The 21,394-nt window shown below is 37.8% G+C and overlaps 2 protein-coding genes across 2 annotated transcripts in view; both read right to left on the bottom strand.

The window, feature by feature from the left end:
- The window catches only part of LOC140126523 (uncharacterized), a 72,190-nt gene that overhangs the window by 42,859 nt on the left and 7,937 nt on the right, over nt 1-21,394 (bottom strand). The window lies entirely within an intron of this gene.
- Nucleotides 16,163-21,394, bottom strand: part of LOC140126526 (ranaspumin-like) — a 96,216-nt gene continuing 90,984 nt past the window's right edge. Inside the window, exon 15 of the mRNA XM_072146068.1 lies at nt 16,163-16,478. The gene's annotated coding sequence lies outside the window, so the exon portion shown is untranslated. The remainder of the gene's footprint in view (nt 16,479-21,394) is intronic.

Genomic DNA, 21,394 nt, shown 5'->3' with positions numbered 1-21,394 from the left:
AGTACAGAGGGTTCTGGCTTAGGCTAGAGGTACACAGGAAACTGTCCTTTTTCTGCCCTTGTCAATGAGGGGGTTAAGGAAGAAAATTACACTTATAGCTGTAGTGTTCCATTTATGGACAATTTTGCCCAATTCTCCAACAATAATTAGTCATCATTTTATTATGTGCCTCTTACATACCATCATACTGGACCTCCATGATCTTCAAATCTTGGTGAGAGATGGCATACAATTTTTTTTTAGATGATGCTGGAGAACCAGGTGTTTTGCCATCTATTTTTTGCAAAGTATCCAATTTTTAAGGGCGCAACATGAGTGCCACTATCTTGGTTCTGACCGGTTCCCCCGGTGACATCATTATAGGGTGCTGGCCAGTTTCTTTGACAGTCAGAGCCCTAAACAGGGGCCCTGTCCATGGCCGTCATAGAAGCATTGTCAAAGCGCCTGCTGTTAGCAGTCTTTTATAGCCAGTGATTTTGTAAAAGTGAGAAGATCTGTTCAAGTACCCTAGGGTGGCCTAGAAATATAGTAAAACATGTTAAGTTTAAAAAAAATAAAAAAGTAAAAAACCTAAAATCACCCACCTTTTCATAGAACACAAATAAAAATAAATAAACATGAACATTTTAGGTGTTGCCATGTACCAAAATTCCCAGCAGTGAAGCTTGCAACGGAAAATAGTGACCAAATTGCCACTTTTTTGTTTTTTCACTACATCTGCTCCTCTCACAAAAATATGCCAATGCATAAAAAAGTTATTGGGATCTGAATAGGGTAAAATGAAGACTTTTTTTCATATAAAAGGTTTTCATTTTTTAAAATCTATTATAACCTAATAAAACCTCAAGCATAGAAATTTATATAACATATAAACTTTGGAGAAAAAACGATCCAGCGTCTCAGGGGAATATAATGATAAAACTTTGCTTTTATTGAAGTTCTAAAACATAAAATCGTTAGGCAAGGTACACAGCCTCTGTTGTCATGGTCTGCAAGAAATGACCTACGCGTTTCGCTCAGGCGAGCTTACTCATGGTCTACTTACATAGTAAGTATTGCAGCTATTTAAAGGTCGCGGTCCTCCTCGGCGTGTGACGTCACAGTCACATGACACATGACCCAGCATGTGACGTCACGGTCACGTGACCCGCGTTACATGACCCAAGAAGCTCCGCCTCCAAGAGGATCGCGATCATATACAATTTTAAAAAGACTTATGAAGTATTAAAAAGGAAGAGAGTGCCACTAGAAAAGGTAAGTGGGATGATGTGTGGATACACATGCAGCAATTAAGTGTTGAACTTACATAAAAGACACTGCGGATAACAACAAAAGAGAAAAAATAAATAGTTAAATTTCTTATGGTACTGGTTTGCAGGGAGTAACACTGGGAAACTGTGGAAGACAGTAGAACAGTACAACATTAGGGAATTGCGGAAGACAGTGAGATGACACAATATATTTAATAACATAAGATTAGATCCTATCTTAAGTTCATACCCAAAGGTTGGACAGTTTTCAGGATAAACATCCAATATGTTTCCCTATTCATAAGTTTTTTCCTGTGGTCTCCACCTCTTATTGGTTTGGTGAATTTTTCGATTCCCTGCCACCTAAAAGTGTCGCAGTTACCGTCGTGTAGGTCGCGGAAGTGTTTCGAGGCGGCTGACATATTAGTTAAAGTAGTGTTTTTGACGTTTGAGAGATGTTTTCTAATACGGGTCTTAAGGGAGTTCGTGGTACATCCTATATATTGTTTCTCAAAAGAAATGCAGGATATTAAATAAATGGTATAGGTTGTGTTACAATTAAAATAAGTGGTTATGTTGTACTTCTTTTTGGTTGTATATGAGATGAAGAAGTTGGCGGTGGTCAAAAATCCACACACCAAACATCTGGAATATCCGCACTTATGGTTGCCTGGATGATGCAACCAACTGTAATTACATTGTTTATCCTTTTTGCTATTGAATAGACTCGGTGATACAATTGATCCAATTGTGGGTGCTTTTTTGAAATATACCTAACTCCATGGGAGAGGCATGTTCTAGCATTGTTATCCTGCTCCAAAATTGGTATGAATTTGTTAACAATGTTCCTGATCTGATTGAACTGTTTGCTATATGTTGTTACAAATGCAATTGGTTTAGTACCAGACATGCCCTCACAATTTCCCTCTCTTATAGGTTTGTTTTTTTAGCAAATCATTGCGATTGATATTTTTAATCCTTTTTTTGGCTGAAGACAAAACTTTCTGTTTGTATTTTCTATGCACTAGCCTATTTTCCCATTCTATAACGTGTTCATCAAAAACTGTATCTGTGGAGCTATTCCTACGTAGTCGGATTAACTCGCCATAAGGGATATTGTCCACCACATGTCTAGGGTGGCATGAGGTGGACAATAAGATAGTGTTGCCTGCAACTGTTTTTCGAAAGGGTGACACCAACACTTTGTCCCCCTGCCCTGTTAAGGTGACATCCAAAAAATTGTAAATTTCAAATTCATATTGTTGGCGTTGAGGTGCCCAACAAAATCAATGAAGTCTGAGTGGCTACCCTTCCAAATCCACAACAAGTCGTCTATGAATCGGCCGAACCACTCCACGGACGACCTGTGTGGATTGGAATCTGAGAAAACAAAATGTTTCTCCCACTGGATCATGTAAATATTTGCAAGGGAGGGGGAAAACTTGGCCCCCATAGGAGCCCCCTCCACTTGCAAATAATATTGAGAGTCAAACATAAAAAAGTTGTTTTTAAGGAGAAAATCTGTTGACATTAGAATAAATTCCTTTAATTCAGCAGAGAAAGTGCTGAATTCTTCCAAATGCCTGGAAAGAAAAAATATGGCCTGCTCGTGTGGAATTGAAGAATATAGTGAAATTACGTCACAAGTCGCCCAACTAAAAGTACTCTCCCATTTGATATATTCCATTATTTGTAATACATGTTTTGTATCTTTTAGATAACTGGGGGTTACCATGACCAGTGGCTGTAGATAGTGGTCAAGCCAGTCTCCCAGTCTCTCCCCAAGACTACCAATTCCTGCGACAATGGGTCGGCAGGGGGGAGGGAAAATTCCCTTGTGTACCTTGTGGAGAGAGTGGAAGACCGGCATGACAGGAAACTTATTCACCAAATATTTGCTGAGTTTGTTATCCAGGACTCCCAGAGCTACACCCTCATTCACATGTTTCTGTAAGTTTTTTTGACAAATGGCAGTAGGATCACTGCTTAATTTACGATAGGTACTAACATCGTTAAGCATGGATTCATTCAATTTTTTGTATAGGGTAGCATTCATCAGGACAATGGACCCCCCCTTGTCCGCACTTCTGATGACCAAATCTGTATTGTTTCTCAGATCTTGTAGAGGCTTAGTCTCTGAGCTTGTTAGATTCTTCTTACCATGGAAGGAGTCACATTGTGACTTTAATTTAGTAAGCTCTTTTTCAACAAGATCCTGAAATCTATCCATATGATCACTTCTTGACATTGCTGGATAGAAGTCTGGGTTATTAGTGAAAAAAGGCTTAGAGATTTTGTCATCAATATCAGCAGATTCATTACCCAGGCTTCTTAGACAAAGAACATTCATTTGATCTTCAAAATGAACAATATAGGGGTCATCAGATGGTGTCAAGGGGGTTACACTTTCCCTAAGGGAATGAGAAAGATCACATGTTTCATTGTTTGTTTTGTCCAAAAAATGCATTTTTACCGTTAGGTTTCTAATAAATTTGTTTACATCAAGTAATGTCCTGTATAAATCAAAATCTGTAGAGGGAGAAAAGTTTAACCCCGAGGTTTAAGTCCACTCGCCTCTCCGTTAGACAAATGGAGCCATGCATGACCACTCTGCTCCATTAATCTCTATGGAGCTGATGGAAATTGCAGTTTTTGTGACCTGTGGGGGTCTTAGCATTGAGTTAGTTTGTGGGATAACCCCTTTAAGATAAATCAAAGAAGCCCAAAACCCCCCTAAAAAGACAGGAGCATAACAGAGAAATTACCCACATTGTCTGGTATAGCAGGTTTATAGACCATCTATTGATTGTATAGCAAGTTCTCACATAAAAAATAGAGATTTTTAGGAGTTGAGCAATAATTGGTTTAACTTTAATGGAAATATACCATAAAAAAACAAGCACGATAAACCAGGAACACTTACTCATAGATCTAGACACTCTGACTGTGGTAATCATCTTATATTTATTATCCATTGCCACCTATCTTCTCAAGGTGCCCCTCAACGCTGAAGCTTCAAAGGCTGTTACACTGTGTAGACAACTTATAAACAGTATAACAGTCTGTGAAAGTGGAGTTTGTCAGGTATTGCCCCCTACAGAAAAAATAGGAAAATAAAGGAAATCCGCACAAGCAACTGTTAAAAAGTAGAAGAAAATCTTCAAAATTTTATTAGTAACATCTTAAAAAGTGAAATCATGAGGGGGAAAGGATTAGATACAGGTAACGCGTTTTGGACAAAGATAGTCATGATTGACAGGTATGATCAAGGACTATTTTTGTCCGAAATGCGTCACCTATATCTACCCCTTTCCCCCTCCTGATGTCACTTTTTAAGATGTTACTAATAAAATCTTGAAGATTTTTTCTTCTTTTTAACAGTTGCTTGTGCGAATTTCCTTTATTTTTTCCTTAATTGCCTTGGATCCGGACCAAGTGGCTTCATCCAGCACAGCCATGATATGGAACGTACCAATGGAAGGGAGAGAACACACAACTATGTTTTTCTCCTTTTTTCCTGATTGCTATGCTCCAGTTATGTGTGATTTTTTTCATGCTCCCCTTCCACTAATTTTTGATTTTATGAATTTTCACTTAATCCCTTAACGCTCTGCGCCGTAGCTCTACAGCGCAGAGGTACAGGGTATGTGTGAAGAGGGCTCACAGGTTGAGTCCTCTTCATACAAGGGTGGGGGTTGTTGCATATTGCAGCAAACCCCCACCGTTAATAAGCAAAGTCGGTGCTTGCACCGATCGCGGCTATTAACCCTTTCATTGCCGCCGGCGGCATTTAACCCCTTCCCGACATTTGACGTAATAGTACTGCATCGCGGGAGGTGCGTTCCCGCAAAATGCAGTACTATTACGTCATGCTTCTGGCACCGGCTCCTAAACGGAGCCGGCGCCAGAAGCTGCAGGTGTCAGCTATATATTATAGCCGACACCTGCCTCTAACATCCGCGATCGGAGATTTCTCCGATCGCGGGTGTTAACCCCTGACACGCCGCGGTCGCGCTGACCGCGGGGTGCAAGGGGCATTTCAGAAGAATCGGACCCCCCCGCGGCGCTTACCGGGGGGGTCCGCTGCTCCGATCGCAGCCCCGGGACTGCCGGTGCCCGGGGCTGCGCGATCCTCCTGCCGGGAGCCGGGTCCTGCCTTCTGACAGGACCCGGCTGTAACACACTGAGCATGTGTAATGTGAAGAAGAGCTTGAACAAGTGATCAGTGGATCACTTGTTCAAGCTAACCTGTAAAAGTTAATAAAAATGTTAAAAACAATACATAAAATAATTTTTTAATAAAAATAATTAATTAAATAAAGTTAGAGTCCCCTAAACACAAATATTCCCTATACACATGCAATAAAGTGAAAAAAACACAAAATCGCCAAAACCCCCCACATATTTGGTATCGCCGCGTCCGTAACAATCCGTACAATAACTCAGAAACATTATTGGACCCGCTCGGTGAACGCCGTAAAAACAAAACCCGAAAAACACGCCAAAAATGTACATTTTTCATAAAATCTCTACACAAAAATGTTCTAAAAAGTGATCAAAAAAAGTTATGTGCGCAAAAATGGTACCACTGAAAAGAACAACTCAACACGTAAAAAATAAGCCCTAAACTAGCTCTGTCAACCAAAAAATATTAAAGTTACGTCTCCGAAAAGATGGCGATGCAAAAACAAATGAGATTTCCTCTATATTAGTTTTTATCCAGTAAAATTGTAAAAATAAATGAAAAACTATATAAATGAGGTATCACCGTAATCGTAGTGACCTATAGAATGAAGATAATATAATATTTTTAGTGTACGGTGTACGACCCCCAAAAAATACGAAAAGAAAGTAAACCAAAATTGACAATTTTCTTTTCACCCATACATTCAAGAGTTAATAAAATCTCATCAATAAGCTAATGACCCACTAAAATGAAGTATTTGTAAAGTGCATCTCATGTCGCAGAAAATAAGCCCTTATATGTCCAAATTGCCAAAAAAATAAAGATTGTATAGCCAATAAAATTTGACAATGCATAATCTGCTCTGAAAGGCGCAGCTTCCCTTCGATGCCCTGACGTGTGCCCATACAGCAGGTTACCACCACATATGGGGGATTGTTATACACGGGAGAGATTGGGTATCAAATTTTGTGGAGCGTTTTGGTATTTTATCCACTGAGAATTTGTACATTTTTTGAAAAACATATTAATTTAGCCAAAAAAATTTTACTTTCAAAATTGCATCCGATTTTGTTTTAACCCCTGTAAAACAATTAAAGGGTTAACAAACTTCATAAAAGTTGTTTCACGTACGTTGAGGGGCGTAGTTTCTATAATGGGGTAATTTATGGGGTTTACCTTTATTTAGGTCTCTCAAAGTGATTTGAAACCTGAGCAGGTCCCTCAATAGCAGGATTTTGCGTTTTTTATGAAAATGTGAAAAAACACACCTAATGTTCAAAGCCCCATAACATCCTACAAAAATAAGAGGATGCATAAAAAACCATGTCCACATAAATTAGACATTTAGTGAATGTTAGTTATTACGTTTTTTTTGCAGTTATGACTATGTATGGAAAAAGTAGAACATTTTGAATTTCAAAAATCAAAATTTTTTCCAAATTTTCACCAAATATCTGATTTTCTCATAAATAAATGCAAAAAATACCACCAAAATTTTTCAAATAACCTGAAGTACGATGTGTCACGAGAAAACAATTTTAAAATCACTTGGATATGTTAAAGCGTTCCGAAGTTATAACCACTTATAGTGACACAGGGCAGATTTGAAAAAATGGGCCTTGTCAGGAAGGTGAAAAGTGGCTTCAGCGTTAAGGGGTTAAAAGACGCATTTAAAAGTCGCCATCTTTATTCAGATCCGCGCGCCCTCGAACATCATCGGGGGGCGGCGATCGGTTGCCATGGTAGCCTCGGGTCTTTGTTTGACCCGAGGCTATCTGGCTTCTGCAGATTCGTTACAATGAGCCAATGGCTCATTGTAATGGATGAGCTGCAAAAATGCCATATATTGCAATACAGAAGTATTGCAGTATATGGTAGGAACGATCTGACCATCTAGGGTTAATGTACCCTAGATGGTCTAAGAATTAGTGAAAAGAAAAAAAAAAAGTGTAAAAAATAAAAAAAAATTTATAAAATATCAAAAATTCAAATCACCCCTCTTTCGCTAGAACTGATATAAAACATAATAAACAGTAAAAATCACAGACACATTAGGTATTGCCGCGTCCCAAAATGCCCGATCTATCAAAATATTAAAACGGTTACGGCCAGCGGTGACCTCCGAGACGGGAAATGGCGCCCAAATGGCCAAAAAGTGACTTTTAACACCTTTTTACATCACAAAAAAAAAAATGGAATAAAAAATGATCAAAATGTTGCACAGACCTTAAAATCATAAAGCATTGCAAACATCGGCTCATTTCGCAAAAAATGACCCCTCACACATCTCCGTGCGTCAAAGTATGAAAAAGTTATTAGCTTCAGAAAATGGCAATTTTTTTTTCTTTTTTGTACACATTCGTTTAATTTTTGAAAATGTATTAAAACACAATAAAACCTATATACATTTGGTATCACCGCGATTGCACCGAACCAAGGAATAAAGCTGAGGTGTTATTTTGAGTGCACAGTCAATGTTGTAAAAACTGAGCCCACAAGAACGTGACGTGCGTTTTTTTTTTCAATTTTTCCACATTTGGAATTTTTTTTCAGCTTCGCAGTACACGGCATATTACAATAAATAACATTATGGGAAAGTAAAATTTGTTACGCACAAAATAAGCCCTCACACAGGTCTGTACACGTAAAAATCAAAAAGTTATGGACTTTTGAAGGTGGAGAGCAAGAAATGAGCGAAAAAACCCTGTACTTTTACAAATCATCAACTTAAAGTTGATGAGGGATTATGATATGCGCCCACAGGATATTTTGATTTGTTTAAGACACTGTGTGATGTCAACAAATTTGTTTGACTCTTGACTGTTAAAAGACATTTTTTTTTCAAACAGATAATTCAGACAATAATACTGATGACATTAATTACCGAAATAGTTTTGTTAATGAACTGGGAAACAATACTTTCAACTTAAACATGGATTTTGATTTACAGTATAACATACGTCAACAAATCAACTTACATGGCAAAAATTAATACAAATTCTAGACTTGATACCGAAGTTCATAATACTACCAAATTTGTCTCCAGAAAAAAATCTGTCTTTTTACCCCATGGAGTCTAGAATCCCAGAGATGGATACATACCAACAACTAACAACCTTAAAGCCTTATATGAAACACACAGTCAGAACATACAACAAATCTCCAATCTCACCCCCCAGGAAAGGAAGGCTATTAGTGTTCTCAAACAAAATCTGTATATTGAAATACGACTATCTGACAATGGGGGCTCGATAGTGATTTTTGATAAAGAACTTTATCTCATCAAAGCCCAGAAAATGCTGAACAATCAATCTACATATCTTAAAGGGCACCTACCACCCCGATTCTACCTATAAAGGTAGAAGGGGTGGAAGGTGGATGGATGGGATGTGAGGATAGCCCTTTTTTGAGCTAATCCTCACGTCCCGGGTGTCTTTTAGAAAACTTTATTGCAGCTATATGCTAATTTTTTTATGCGGCTACTGGGGCGTGGAGTAGCCGGACATGAGGCTACTAGTCGCGGCTACTCCACGCCCCAGTAGCCACGTTACTCTGCATGCGCAGAACGCAGGGGACCCGGACAAAGGCGCGCAGCTACCAGGAGCTGCGCGCCGAAGATTACCTGGTAGGCGGAGTAACTTGGCTACTGGGGTGTGCAGTAGCCGCGACTAGTAGCCTCATTTCCGCTCACTCCACGCCCCAGTAGCGACATAAAAAAATTAGCATATAGCTGCAATAAAGTTTTGTAAAAGACACCCGGGACGTGGGGATGAGCCCAAAAAAGGGCTCTCCTCACGTCCCATCCATCCACCTACCACCCCTTCTACCTTTATAGGTAGAATCGGGGTGGTAGGTTCCCTTTAAGTTGCAACTGAACACATCACAGAAGATTTGAGGAAACTGGTGGAAGAAGGAGTTGCCCTTGACATCTTCGATCAGCATACAACAGACTTTCTAATTCCTTTTTTTATTTTATTTATTTTAAAAGTAAAAAAAGCCACTGAGGAAGAAGCATCTGAACGCCGGTTTGGAACAAAGAACACTGCGTCAGATGGCACGGGGTTCTCCCAACAAAATAAGCCGGGAAAGTGGGCACGAAAGAAGGTTGCAGTAGATCAAGCCATAGCTACTGACAACCTATTTATAAGCCAACAATACTCAAGTTTTGGTGAATAAATAAAAAGAGGGGATTTATCCTTGTTACAGATTACCCATTAAAATACTATCTTTCTATAATACCATACTGAGGACATTATATTTCTTTGATTATTGTATGCATTGTTGTATGTTTTATAATTAAGTTAATTAAAAAAAAATGTTTATAAAGAGAGTCTGAGACAGATCCTATTTAGTGCCCACAATCTGCATATAAATTCTTGTTTACAGTATTTTTCTTTTTATGGTGTAAAGGTTTTTGTGGCAGCACATATGACTGGAAAGATAAGGATTGATAAGTGCCACTGTAAAGAATTTATTTTGTTTATAAAATTTACATTTGACCATCAGTGGAGAAGTGTCCCTTTTTTAGACATTCTCCTTACAGGAGACAATGTCAACTCTAAAATTGTTCCTAGATTGTATTGTAAGCCCACATCAGGCAACACATCTCTTAAAGCCGACAGTTGTCATCCTTACCAATAGGAGAGTACATTAGGGCCAAAAGAGCATCCTCTACTCCTGAATTGTATAACACTGAATGTCACACTATAACTAATCGATTACAGAAGAGAGGCTATAACCGTAAACTGTGTCGGAGAGCTAGCAATATTGTTGATAGTAGGGATCGTTCTCACTATTTACTAGAAAAAACTTTTAAGACCAAATCCAATGACTTACCTGTCTTCCCCACACAATTCAGTCTCCAATACTCAGAAATTACTGATATTGTAAAAAAGTACATACCCATTCTATATCAGGATACCACAATGGACAAATTAATACACAAAGGTATTCATTGCCTATCAACCAGGGCACCCACACTAGGCAGTATACTTTCCCCAAATTATTACACCAACATTCAGCATAATTCATGGTTGAATTTCAAGGTAGGTGTCTGCTGCTGTGGGAGCAGATGCAACCTTTTCAAATATCTGCACAAAACTACTAACTTTTCTTCCTATGTTACTAGTCACACTTACTAGATTCACAGACATCTTAATTAGTTAAAAGTCTGCATAGCGGAACACATCACTGGATCTAACCCACACAATATAACAAGTACCCGAAACATATCCGGAGTGTCTAAATACTTCTGAGATTCCCACAAGGGTTCAATGAAATAGTTGTAGCTATTGAACATATAGCAGCCACTAAACGAGGAGGCAATGGAAAAAAGAAACTCCATGTGCGCAAAGCATTTTGGATTATGCTATTAGATACCTGCTTCCCTAAGGGGATGAATTATAGAAATGATCTCATGCTTGTTTATTTACATTTTATCAATAAATTTACTTATATATACCCCCTTTGTAAACATCTAACCCTTACCTGGTGTACCATACTATGATGTATATGCCGCCTCTCCTGACTGTGTCATGTGATCCACCTTGGAACTCTCCCCTTACACGCCCCCTCCGCGCTCACTACTCTGTTTCCGGTGGCGTTCTCCTCCATTATAAAAATCAATCATAATGTTTCCTTCAACAGGTATGATTAAGGACTATTTTTGTCCGAAACGCGTCACCTCTATCTACTCCTTTCCCCCTTGTGATGTCACTTTTTGAGATGTTACTAATAAAATTTTGAAGATTTTTTCTACTTTTTAACAGTTGCTTGTGTGGATTTCCTTTAATTTTCTATTTTTTCTACATACCTTGCCTTGGATCCGGAACAAGTGGCTTTCTTCATCCAGCATAGCCATGATATGGAACGTACTGATGGAAGGAACACACAACTATGTTTTTCTCCTTTTTTTTGAATGCCCCTGCAGCCCTTTCTGGCTGCTTTGCATGATTTAAAAGTTGATTTTAGAAGGAATGAGGCTATGGATAGCAAATACTGTATGATGAGATTACTACAGTCAAAGTGCCTGGATTCACAGGACACATTTCATGTAACTATATTACTTTTCTTGATTTAATGATGGAAGGAGATCCTGTGAGGGCTGTTCATAATGCAGTTTTAGAATCATCAAGCTGTCAACCTATTCACATCATATGGTCTTTACCGATCAGTGGACTATAAATATTTAAAAGGAATTTTTCCAGAGATGATGGGGGAGATTCATTATGTCTTTTTTTGTAGCTTTTGGTGGTCAAAGCACATGAATCTCTCCCTCCCTGACAGTTTTTGGGCTTCTCCATCCTGCATGCCACTTTGGGCATGTAGAGGCCGGGTACATGGAGAGCGGGTAGAGTTGTGAACCCTACAGGTCAGAACTGGCAGAGTTGGCGCCCTAGGCTGAAGCCTCTAAGCAGAGAAGGGGGATATTTTAAGAGCGGCATGAAAATGCCAGTCTTAATGAATTCTCCCTCAAATCTTTAATGAACAAAGCAGAGAATGCACACAATTCATTAATGATACCCAAAACTCATATGACAGTTTTTGGCATCTTGAAAAAAATAAAAAATTCAATAAAAAGTGATACAGGCCTCTGAGTGCTAAAAATCATAGCATTGAAGCATCATCAAAATTAAAGGGGTATCCTCGTCTGGGCATTCACATTCACATTCATTAATCTGCCATACATAAACATTTTTTAAATTAGATGTCATTAAAAAATTCCCCTGGGTGAAGATAATTTCTCATAAATGTAGTCATATGGTCCCTTAGTAACAAGACTGTGTCCCTAGATGTGGCCACCTCTGCTGGAGTGATTGCTCAAAGAAACAAAAAGTTTTTTGTATATGAAATGTCCGGGAGTTACTGCATTTCACACAGCCGTCCTGTGGTAATTGTCGCTGAATCCAGGAGGTCAGGCAGGACTCGATAGCGCATGTCTGGCCACCGCTGCCAAATTGAGAGGTGGTCGTATCTGAGGAAGCCATCTGGTTTCTAAGGGACCATATGACTACATTTATGAGAAATTATCTTCACACAGGGACATTTTGTTTTAATAACATCCAATTGAAGAAATGTTTACATATGGCAAATGAATTAAATTAAATTTAAATGCCTAGATGGGAATACCCCTTTAATGCCAGAAGATGGCAAAATGAAGATTTTTTTTTTGTACAGGAAGTTTTAATTTTTGCAAATGTATAAAACATTATAAAACCTATATAAATGTTGTATCCCTGTGATTGCACTGACCCAAAGAATAAAGTAGACATGTCATTTGGGGCACACAGTGAAAAACGTAAAATACAAGCCCACAAGAAAATGGATCAAATCCTCCCTTCAAGTGTTCCTAAACAGAGGCTTTGCTGTTTGCTAACTATTTTTGCTGGGAGGAGGACTTTTTTTCCTGTGACTGATGTTTTTGGCCGGGATTGTTGAGCATCATTTTCTGCTTTTGGGGGAAGGCCTGCCCTGTTGCATCCATTTTCATGAGGAAGGTAAACCTTTGATGCAATTTTAGTTTCTGCTGATGCAGGAGATTGGGCTCTGACCGTCTTTGCTGGTTATATACATCCTCATTTGGTTCTCCAGTAATGTTTTTCTCTTTTAGGTCTTCATCCAGCTCTGGGGATTTAGGGGTAATGTTTCATCTTGTGGGCCGATCATAGCCCATGATTTGTCTTGGTGGAAGATCGCTTTTTATGATGTGGATGTGCAATAGTCTCTGTGCAGGCTAAAGGCCTTATATAAAGTCATGGTTATCCACCCTTAAGCCCCTATTCTATTGGTGCCCTATGTGTATGGCTTAGTAAGCGGGTTGCTATGATCTAGCTTTATTTGAAACCGTTTGCCTCCTTCTCACAGTTGGTTCTGGAGATGCTTCTGTCTTTGAGTGAGGCCACAGGCTCCTAAATATTTAGGTTTCCCTAATTTTAAATGGACACTCTAGATAAACCAAAATTTTTTTTTTTATCATAGTAGTCCATGTTTCAGCTTCTGCACACAGCAGTGTGAAGCTGTTCTTGATGATATGTTTTCAAAACTTGAATCCCTGGATATTTATATTTCATCTAACTAAGCAGTTCCACTCTCTACAGGTGGTAAAAACACATATCAATTTCTAATAATTAGATGTGTTTCACACAGTTAGAAATAAAGACTCACAGTATACTCTCCCTCACACCTTACTTAACTCCACTGGGCGCTCCACCTCCACTTAACTCCACCTCTCCTTTATTCTTTGGGGTATTATGATCACGGAGATACCAAATTCATATAGGTTTTATTTTGAAACTTGTTTTATAATGTAGCATTATTTATTTATTAATTCATTCACTTTATCTATTCTGAACACCTATAAGAATGGCTGGACCATTATACAAGCACTATCTTCCTTCTCATAGATTCTAAGCTCTTGTCAATAATAGATTTTAACCCCTATACGCACCCGGACTTTATAGTATGTCCCTGCGGGAAGATACTTTCCGCAGGGGGACGTTCTATAACGTCCCGCTTCTGGCATCGGCTCACGAATGGAGCTGGCACCAGAAGCAGCAACTGTCAGCTGTATACTACAGCTGACACCGTGCTCTAACATCCGCCATTGGAGCATGACCCCGGCATGTAAGGGTCTTCCCCCTATGGATCGGATCGCCCGTGTCCGATGCTCTTCTGGACAGCCTGGAGGTCTGCCAAGTGGCCCGGGGCTACCCAATCTTCTTTGCAGTTAGACCCCTTCCGGGTCTGACTGTAAACTGTGTACATGACAGACAGATTACACTGCTCTACAATGAATTAGTATTGTAGAGCAGTGAATTGAAATTGAACCAGCGATCAGAGCATCGCTGGTTCAAGTTCAAGTATGTATAAGTAAAAAGGTAAAAACACTAAAGTTTAGTTTAGAATAAAGTTTAGAATAAAAAATAAATACATTAAAATATAAGCCCCTAAAATGTAACTTTCCCATAAAAACGCTTGATAAAGTATAGAAAACACAAACACATAACCCCCCCCCACACACACATATTTGGTATTGCCGCATCAGTAACAATCTGTATAATAACAGAAGCATTACTGGACCTGCACGGTAAACGCCGGGCAAAAACCCCCCACAAAAAAAAACGCGACAATCTGCATAATAAAACAGAATCATTATTAGATCCCCAAAGTGAACCCCATAAAAAACAACCTCAAAAAACATTCCGAAAAAAAGATAATTTTTAATTAATACCCTTTAAAAAAATGTTACTCACTCTAAAATAAGACCACTAAAAAAAGCAATGCTTCTTGCAAAAAATAAGCCCTTAACCTGATTTGTCAGCTGAAAAATAAAAAAGTTATGTATATGAAAGACGGTGATGCTAAAATTGACAACATTTTCGCCTAATTACTTTTTACTTAGTAAAAATGGGAAAAAAATAAAAAATCTATAGAATAAAAATAATATACTATTTTTATGGTATGGTAAACAGCCAAAAAAAACCACAAAAAAAGTCCTAAAAATTGATGATTTTCATTCTCTCCACCAACAAAGAGTTAATAAAATCTCACCAATTAGCTATAGATGCTTCAAGATGAGGTACCAGAAAAGTGCATCTCATGTGGCAAAAAAATAAGCCCCTATAGGTCCAAAAATTATAGCCTGTACAATGTGACATAGCAAATCTGCTCTGGATGGCGCCTCCTTCCATTCTATGCCCGGCCGTGCGCCCATACACCAGGTTACCACCACATATGGGGTATCAGTGCACTCGGGAGAAATTGGGTATCAAACTCAGTGGAGCCTTGTTTCATTTAATCCATTGCAAATGTTTAATTTTCCACCCAAAATGATTGTATTGTCAAAAAATATTACAATTTGTAGACCGCACCTCCATTTTATTTTAACCCCTATAAAACACCTAAAGGGTTAACAAACTTCTTAAAAGTGCTTTTTCATATGTTGAGGGGTGTAGTTTCTATATTGGGGTAATTAACGAGTCTAGCTATTATTTTGTCCTCCCACAGTCAATTAAAATTTGAGCAGGTCCATCTAAATACAGGTTTTGGTGATTTTCCTAAAAAGTTGAAAAATGGCACCCAAATTCTGAGCCTCATAACATTCTAGTAGAATATGTGGAATCTTAAAAAACCATGCCAACATAAAGCAGACATTTAGCAAATGTAAGTTATGAATTTATTTGGGTGCTGTGACTATCTGCATCAAAAGTAGAAACTTTGAAAATAAAAAAAGATTAAAAATTTTTGCCAAATTTCGCTTATTCATGAATTGAACTAAACACAAAATACATCAACCAAATTTGTAAACTAATTTGAAGTACAATGTTTCACGAGAAAATAATCTCAAAACGCCCTGGATATATTATAGTGTTCCAAAGCTATAAGCACTTATAGTGACATAGGGCGGATTTAAAAAATGGGCCTGCGACATAGGCCAACATTTACCACCAAATTTTTTACTGATAAGGACCTTCACCCATCCTCATACATCTGTTCCTGCTCTCATTACACAAGAGCCATTTCAGGACATTTGAAGGTCATCCAAAGGTCCTGAAATAGCAGATTGAAAGCAGGTAGAAGGGGCTCATCTTCCATTCTCCAAGAATTTTGATTCTAGTACCATATGTAGGAAGTGGTTTCCAGACTTGTAGGGGATATAATATTCATACAAGAAGGAATTTTGGACTCTAAGAAGTTTGTTAATATAAAGCAAAAGCCACAAAAAAAATATTTTATTTGCTCTGCTGAATTTTTATTAGTCTACTGAAAGCAAAGAAATTCATGAAAATATTAACAGGTTCTGTTTTTCACTGATGCACACAACACATTTTAACAAACCAGCAATGCGATCACATGATCGGCAGTGATAGTTGAGGATAATACAATAATGTGTCTTATGTCCGGAAGTAATATTTTCAGGCACGCCTTTATCAAAGATGCAGAGAAGAGATTGTGGCTACTATCCTTATGTGAAGAATTGGTTTGTAAGCATATCATTCTCCGAGCCTCTGTGACAACTTTCATGTTGTAGACTCATACAGTGCCTGAATAAAGGAAACATTACACATAAATGACAGTACAAATATGCAGTTATATGCAGAGAAAGCCGTTTACGGCAATGACAGCTTACATTACTAGACTGTAATATCTCTTATTATTATCAGTAATAAATCTGGCGCCACAAAAGCCTAGGGTGCTCTAGCTGTAGACTTGCAGATTCTGTGACATATTGATAAATCCCCCCCCAATGTTATATTATTTAATGTGCAATATACAACTAATATTAATCTGAATAAGAATCTATTTTAAATATATAACAGCACATATTATATATAGTATATGAGGCAAATAACTTACCAATACAGGTCTTAACTTCTCAGTAATGAACAAAAAGATTTCTTGACCAGCGATTCCCTGTTTTTCCTGAAATTACATGTTTTAATTAAATTCAATTTCAATTTACAGAAGAATGCCCAACATGCATTAGTGATCCAATTCAAATTTGTGAGCATGAGCTGTAATTGGCAACTTGGTCTTTGTGTATAATGCAAAGGTTTTTTTTCTTCTAAATGTTACTGCATTTATTGTGGCAACTAAAGAACATAAAAACTTTTTTTCTCTGGGTCAATACGAATACAGTAATACCAATTTTTCTTTAAACTGTGTTGATTTGCAATGTAATCCTTTTTGGAAAAGGTTTTTATGTTCAACCATGACATATATAAAGCTTTTTGTTTGCACATAATATAATTTATTGTGTGATGAATGATCAATAAAATTTCAATTTGCCGTTTCAATTTTCCTTTATGTTTTTAAAAGACGGCAGAGGGGAGTCCTTATTACAATGTGCAAATACCTGATCGGGCAGTACAAGGATCTCTCCAAAGATCTTTTTATACCTAGGCCTGTGCCTAGGTATGGCCTCCACACCTAGAGGAGAGGCAGTTCTACCATCACCATAGACAAAGGTTCTTTACTGTAAGAGCAGTGAGACTATGGAACTCTCTGCCGCAAGAGGATGTTATGTTGGACTCTATGTACATGTTCAAGAGAGGCCTGGATGATTTTCTGGATAGCAAAAGTATAACGGGTTATAATGGGGAAAAAATATTTGCTTAAATCTTAAATGTTGAGCTTATATACTATGATAATATGATACTGCATATGATAATACATCTCACTACTTATGTGCAGCAAAACAATTGGTTGAGAATGTATCATAAAATCACATTTATTTTTTTTTTAAATTTCTTTATTAATTTTTTGTACATTACACATTGTAAATATTAAATAGGATGACATTGTACATTAACCAATGTATATCCTTAGACCACCCTCCCTCCTACCACCATCCCGCCCCTCTCTGGTCAGAGAGAGAAAAAACCCACAACTTTTCCTTTTCTTTTCCCCTTTTTTCCAGCTTACCCTTTTCCCCCTTTCACTCGTCTACCAACCATTTCTTATGCCATAAATCCCCTTTCCTCCTCTCACACAATTAAATTTTTTCAAAATTTTTTCATTTTTCCAGTTCAATTACCCATTCATTTATCGATGGAGCTCTATGGGATTTCCACCCCAATATCAATAGGTATATGGCCACAGAAATCCAGTGTTTTTTGTAACCATGGCCTAGCAGATCCTCCATAAAGTTTAACCCCTTTTAAGACTTGGCAATTTTGTACCTTCCCGACAGAGCCCTTTTTTTCAAATCTGAGATATGTCACTTTATGTGATTATGTAACTTTGGATCACTTTCACACACCCTAGAGAATTTTTTATTTAACTCCTTTTGAATGTACAAGTTTTAAGGCTAAATGAATGTATTCATTCCTAAAAGATGGTTTGGATTATTTTAGGGGTGCAGTTTCTGAAATGAGCCAGTTTGGGAAATTTTCAAAAACATTTTAAAAAATCCCTTAAAAAATGATGTCAACATAATGCAAACTTTCTGTACTGTTAATTATTTTGCCATTTGGATGGAATCACATATACAAATTAAGAATCTTTTGAAAATGGCGGCACACCCCCTGCAGCCTCTACACATGATTCATTGCAGGCAAAATATGACTTTTCTCCGGTCATTTTGACTTGACATTGGGGGAGTTGTTTTATGGGTAAATGGGTGATATTTTACATTACTGAGGGAATTCTAGAAAGAAAATGTTGTACCCTACCTGATGGGGCAAGTATTTTTAAGGGGATAGTTACAGTTATTGCAGAAAATTGGTGTAAATTGCAAACATAGAATAATGTTATTTTCATAGTTGTCTTTAAATACAAAACTTGTCTAAAATACAAACTTTTACCATAATCCTTATGCCATTTGTGATCGGGGTAACATCACAATCAGTTTTTTCCTGTAAAGTTGGTAAGGAAAAGAGAAAATGTATCAATAGTCTTAAAACAACAAATCTTGTCTAGCACATACTAAAGATTGTAGTTAATCAGTATACATAACAGTCCATTGGGGGAACGGATTAATGTAGTTACATCAGTTTTTTGTCGGGTGATCCCATGTTTTTGTTTTGCAGTAATCTTGGTTTCCCATCCCTCACACTTGTCTTTTTTTCTTGCTCCAAACCAGACACGTTCACTGCATGTATTCATATAATTGACCTGCTTTTGACACAATTTGTGGTGCCGATCGGCAGGGAATCTCCTACCTGCATTTAAATGCTGTGGTTGCATTGGACACGGCATTTAAAGAGTTAACACCTGGGATCAGAGTAGCGATGTCAGCGGTAGATTAGTGCTAACGAGTGTTCCGATGCCGGTTCAGCTCCATGATGTACTATTACTGCATGGTGTGCTAAGTTACAGTGCTCCATGCAATAATATTACGTGAAGGAGCGCTAAGGAGTTAATAGTTGAGATCTGTAAGCAGTGTGAATAAGGAATATTATACTATCTATGTGTAATTATTACACGATTATTGTTTTCACACTAAAGCTCAAGCAAATGTACAGTATTTTGTCATATTGTTAGTCATAGCTATTAAGGAAATTTTATATTTTAGATTCTATGTATGTTTAATGCTTTTATCATGGTAACTATTGGCTTGGATTTCTCTGTGGGGCGTTTCTCAGAGTAGAACGTCCAGCATAAGTCAGCTGGACCTCAGTAGAGCAGTCATGAATAAAGTTATGTGTTGCACCTAAAACAGGTGATCTTTATTGTGGTCTAAGATCTTAAGGCTATAATGTGATTTTATACAATAAAATAGTTGGCACTGAATTTTGGAGCTGGCACGTGCTTTTTTCCGAAGCAAAGAAGGACTGTGCTCTCCTTGTGCAGCAGGCTTTTATGGGGAGGAGGTGAGCTGGAGATTTCCCAATATAAATTTATATAATCTTCCACACCACTCCCTGATTTTTGTTTTATTTTTGACGTTTATTTTGGTGTATCAAATTATTAATGGCTGTGCACCACTATATAAAATCATAACTAATGTTGTGCACCAGAAAACGGAATTTGTGCTAAAAATTGATGCATTGAAGGCCTTGTGTCTAAAAGAAAACTTACCAAAACACTTTCTAGTTGCACATAAGCAGATTTCCATTGGGTTTCGCTTACTTTAATCTGGAACACAAAGAATAAGGGAGCATTTTTCATTCTTGTCTTTTTTTCACTTCAAAGTCCTACCCCAGAGAACCAAGAAAGTCAGCTGCATAAAGGGGTATCCTCTTCTTTGGTATCTTTCACATATGAACAGGATATGTCATTAATAAATGATGGATGAAGGTCCTGCACCCATTTAAAGAAAGGGGGTCCGCTTACCATCTTCCAATGTCTGGCCGCATACATACATATATACTATATACTATACATACAAGCACCAAATATAGTGGTATAACATAGGAAAACGAAAAACAAATTCACTCCGGCACCAGCGTGGCTCGTTTAAAATCTTGTTCAGTCTTTATTTTTCTCTCGATTAAAATATAAGATGACAACCCAATGGCAACACCGGTCATTACAAAAGTGCGGGATCAAGCCTACGCGTTTCAGGTGCTACACGCACCCTTAGTCATGGGTGGTATAACAGTGGTAGCTAGCAGATCCATATTTTCTGGATCTGGTAGCTACACCATGAAGTATGAATACTTTAACATTGACATTTTCATTGCTTCTATTTTGGGAACTACATAACCTATTGATTATTTTATTCCAATTTTTATAATTTGCAAACTGCTGAATCCGATATTTGGGCACTATTTTTTGTTACAGGGTTCACAACTGGTAATAACTGTTTGAATAGTATGATAGATCAGTAGTTTTGGGATGGGCAATACCTAACATGTTTATGATTCTTTTTCTTTATTTTCATATCAGTTCTAGGGAAAGAGCGGGGATTGGAAAATGGTTTAATATTTTACTTATTTAAAAAAGATTTTTATACTGTACTTCTAGATCCTCTAGTGGTTCTGACCATAAACTGCAATACTACTCACGATGTAGCAGGATTTAAATGCTGCCTGCAGCTTTGTCGGCGGCATCTAACAGGTTAAACCAAGAGATAGGTGTCAGCACCAATCACTGGTGTTACCGGTGGGTGTTTGCTGCATAATGCAACAAACACCCAGTATGTTTGAAAAGAGATAAACTCAGTCATTAAGGGGTTTAAGATAACATTGACATTTTCTAAAATAAAGAAAGCAATTGCTTGAAGAATTATATCTGGAAATATTATAAAGTGCTTTACGCACATGTCAATTCAACAAGATTTGGATTGGAATTTCTTTACAGCACGCAGAATATTTAACCTCTTCACATTCAGCAGCGGATATATTCATCATTGAGCTCAGCTGATTGACACTCAGTGACATATATATCCGCCATTGAGTTGATGCCGGTTCAGTTTGTCATCGGAACTAGACCGGCATCAATATACATGGAGCTTCAGTTATACCTAACAGCTGACACCTGCATTCGGAGGGAGCTTAACCTGCAACCCCAGGAA

Source organism: Engystomops pustulosus, chromosome 4 (assembly GCF_040894005.1).
Source record: "Engystomops pustulosus chromosome 4, aEngPut4.maternal, whole genome shotgun sequence".
NCBI lineage: Eukaryota > Metazoa > Chordata > Amphibia > Anura > Leptodactylidae > Engystomops > Engystomops pustulosus.
The sequence above is the reverse complement of the archived record's forward strand: the minus strand, read 5'-3'. Positions and strand labels throughout refer to the sequence as shown.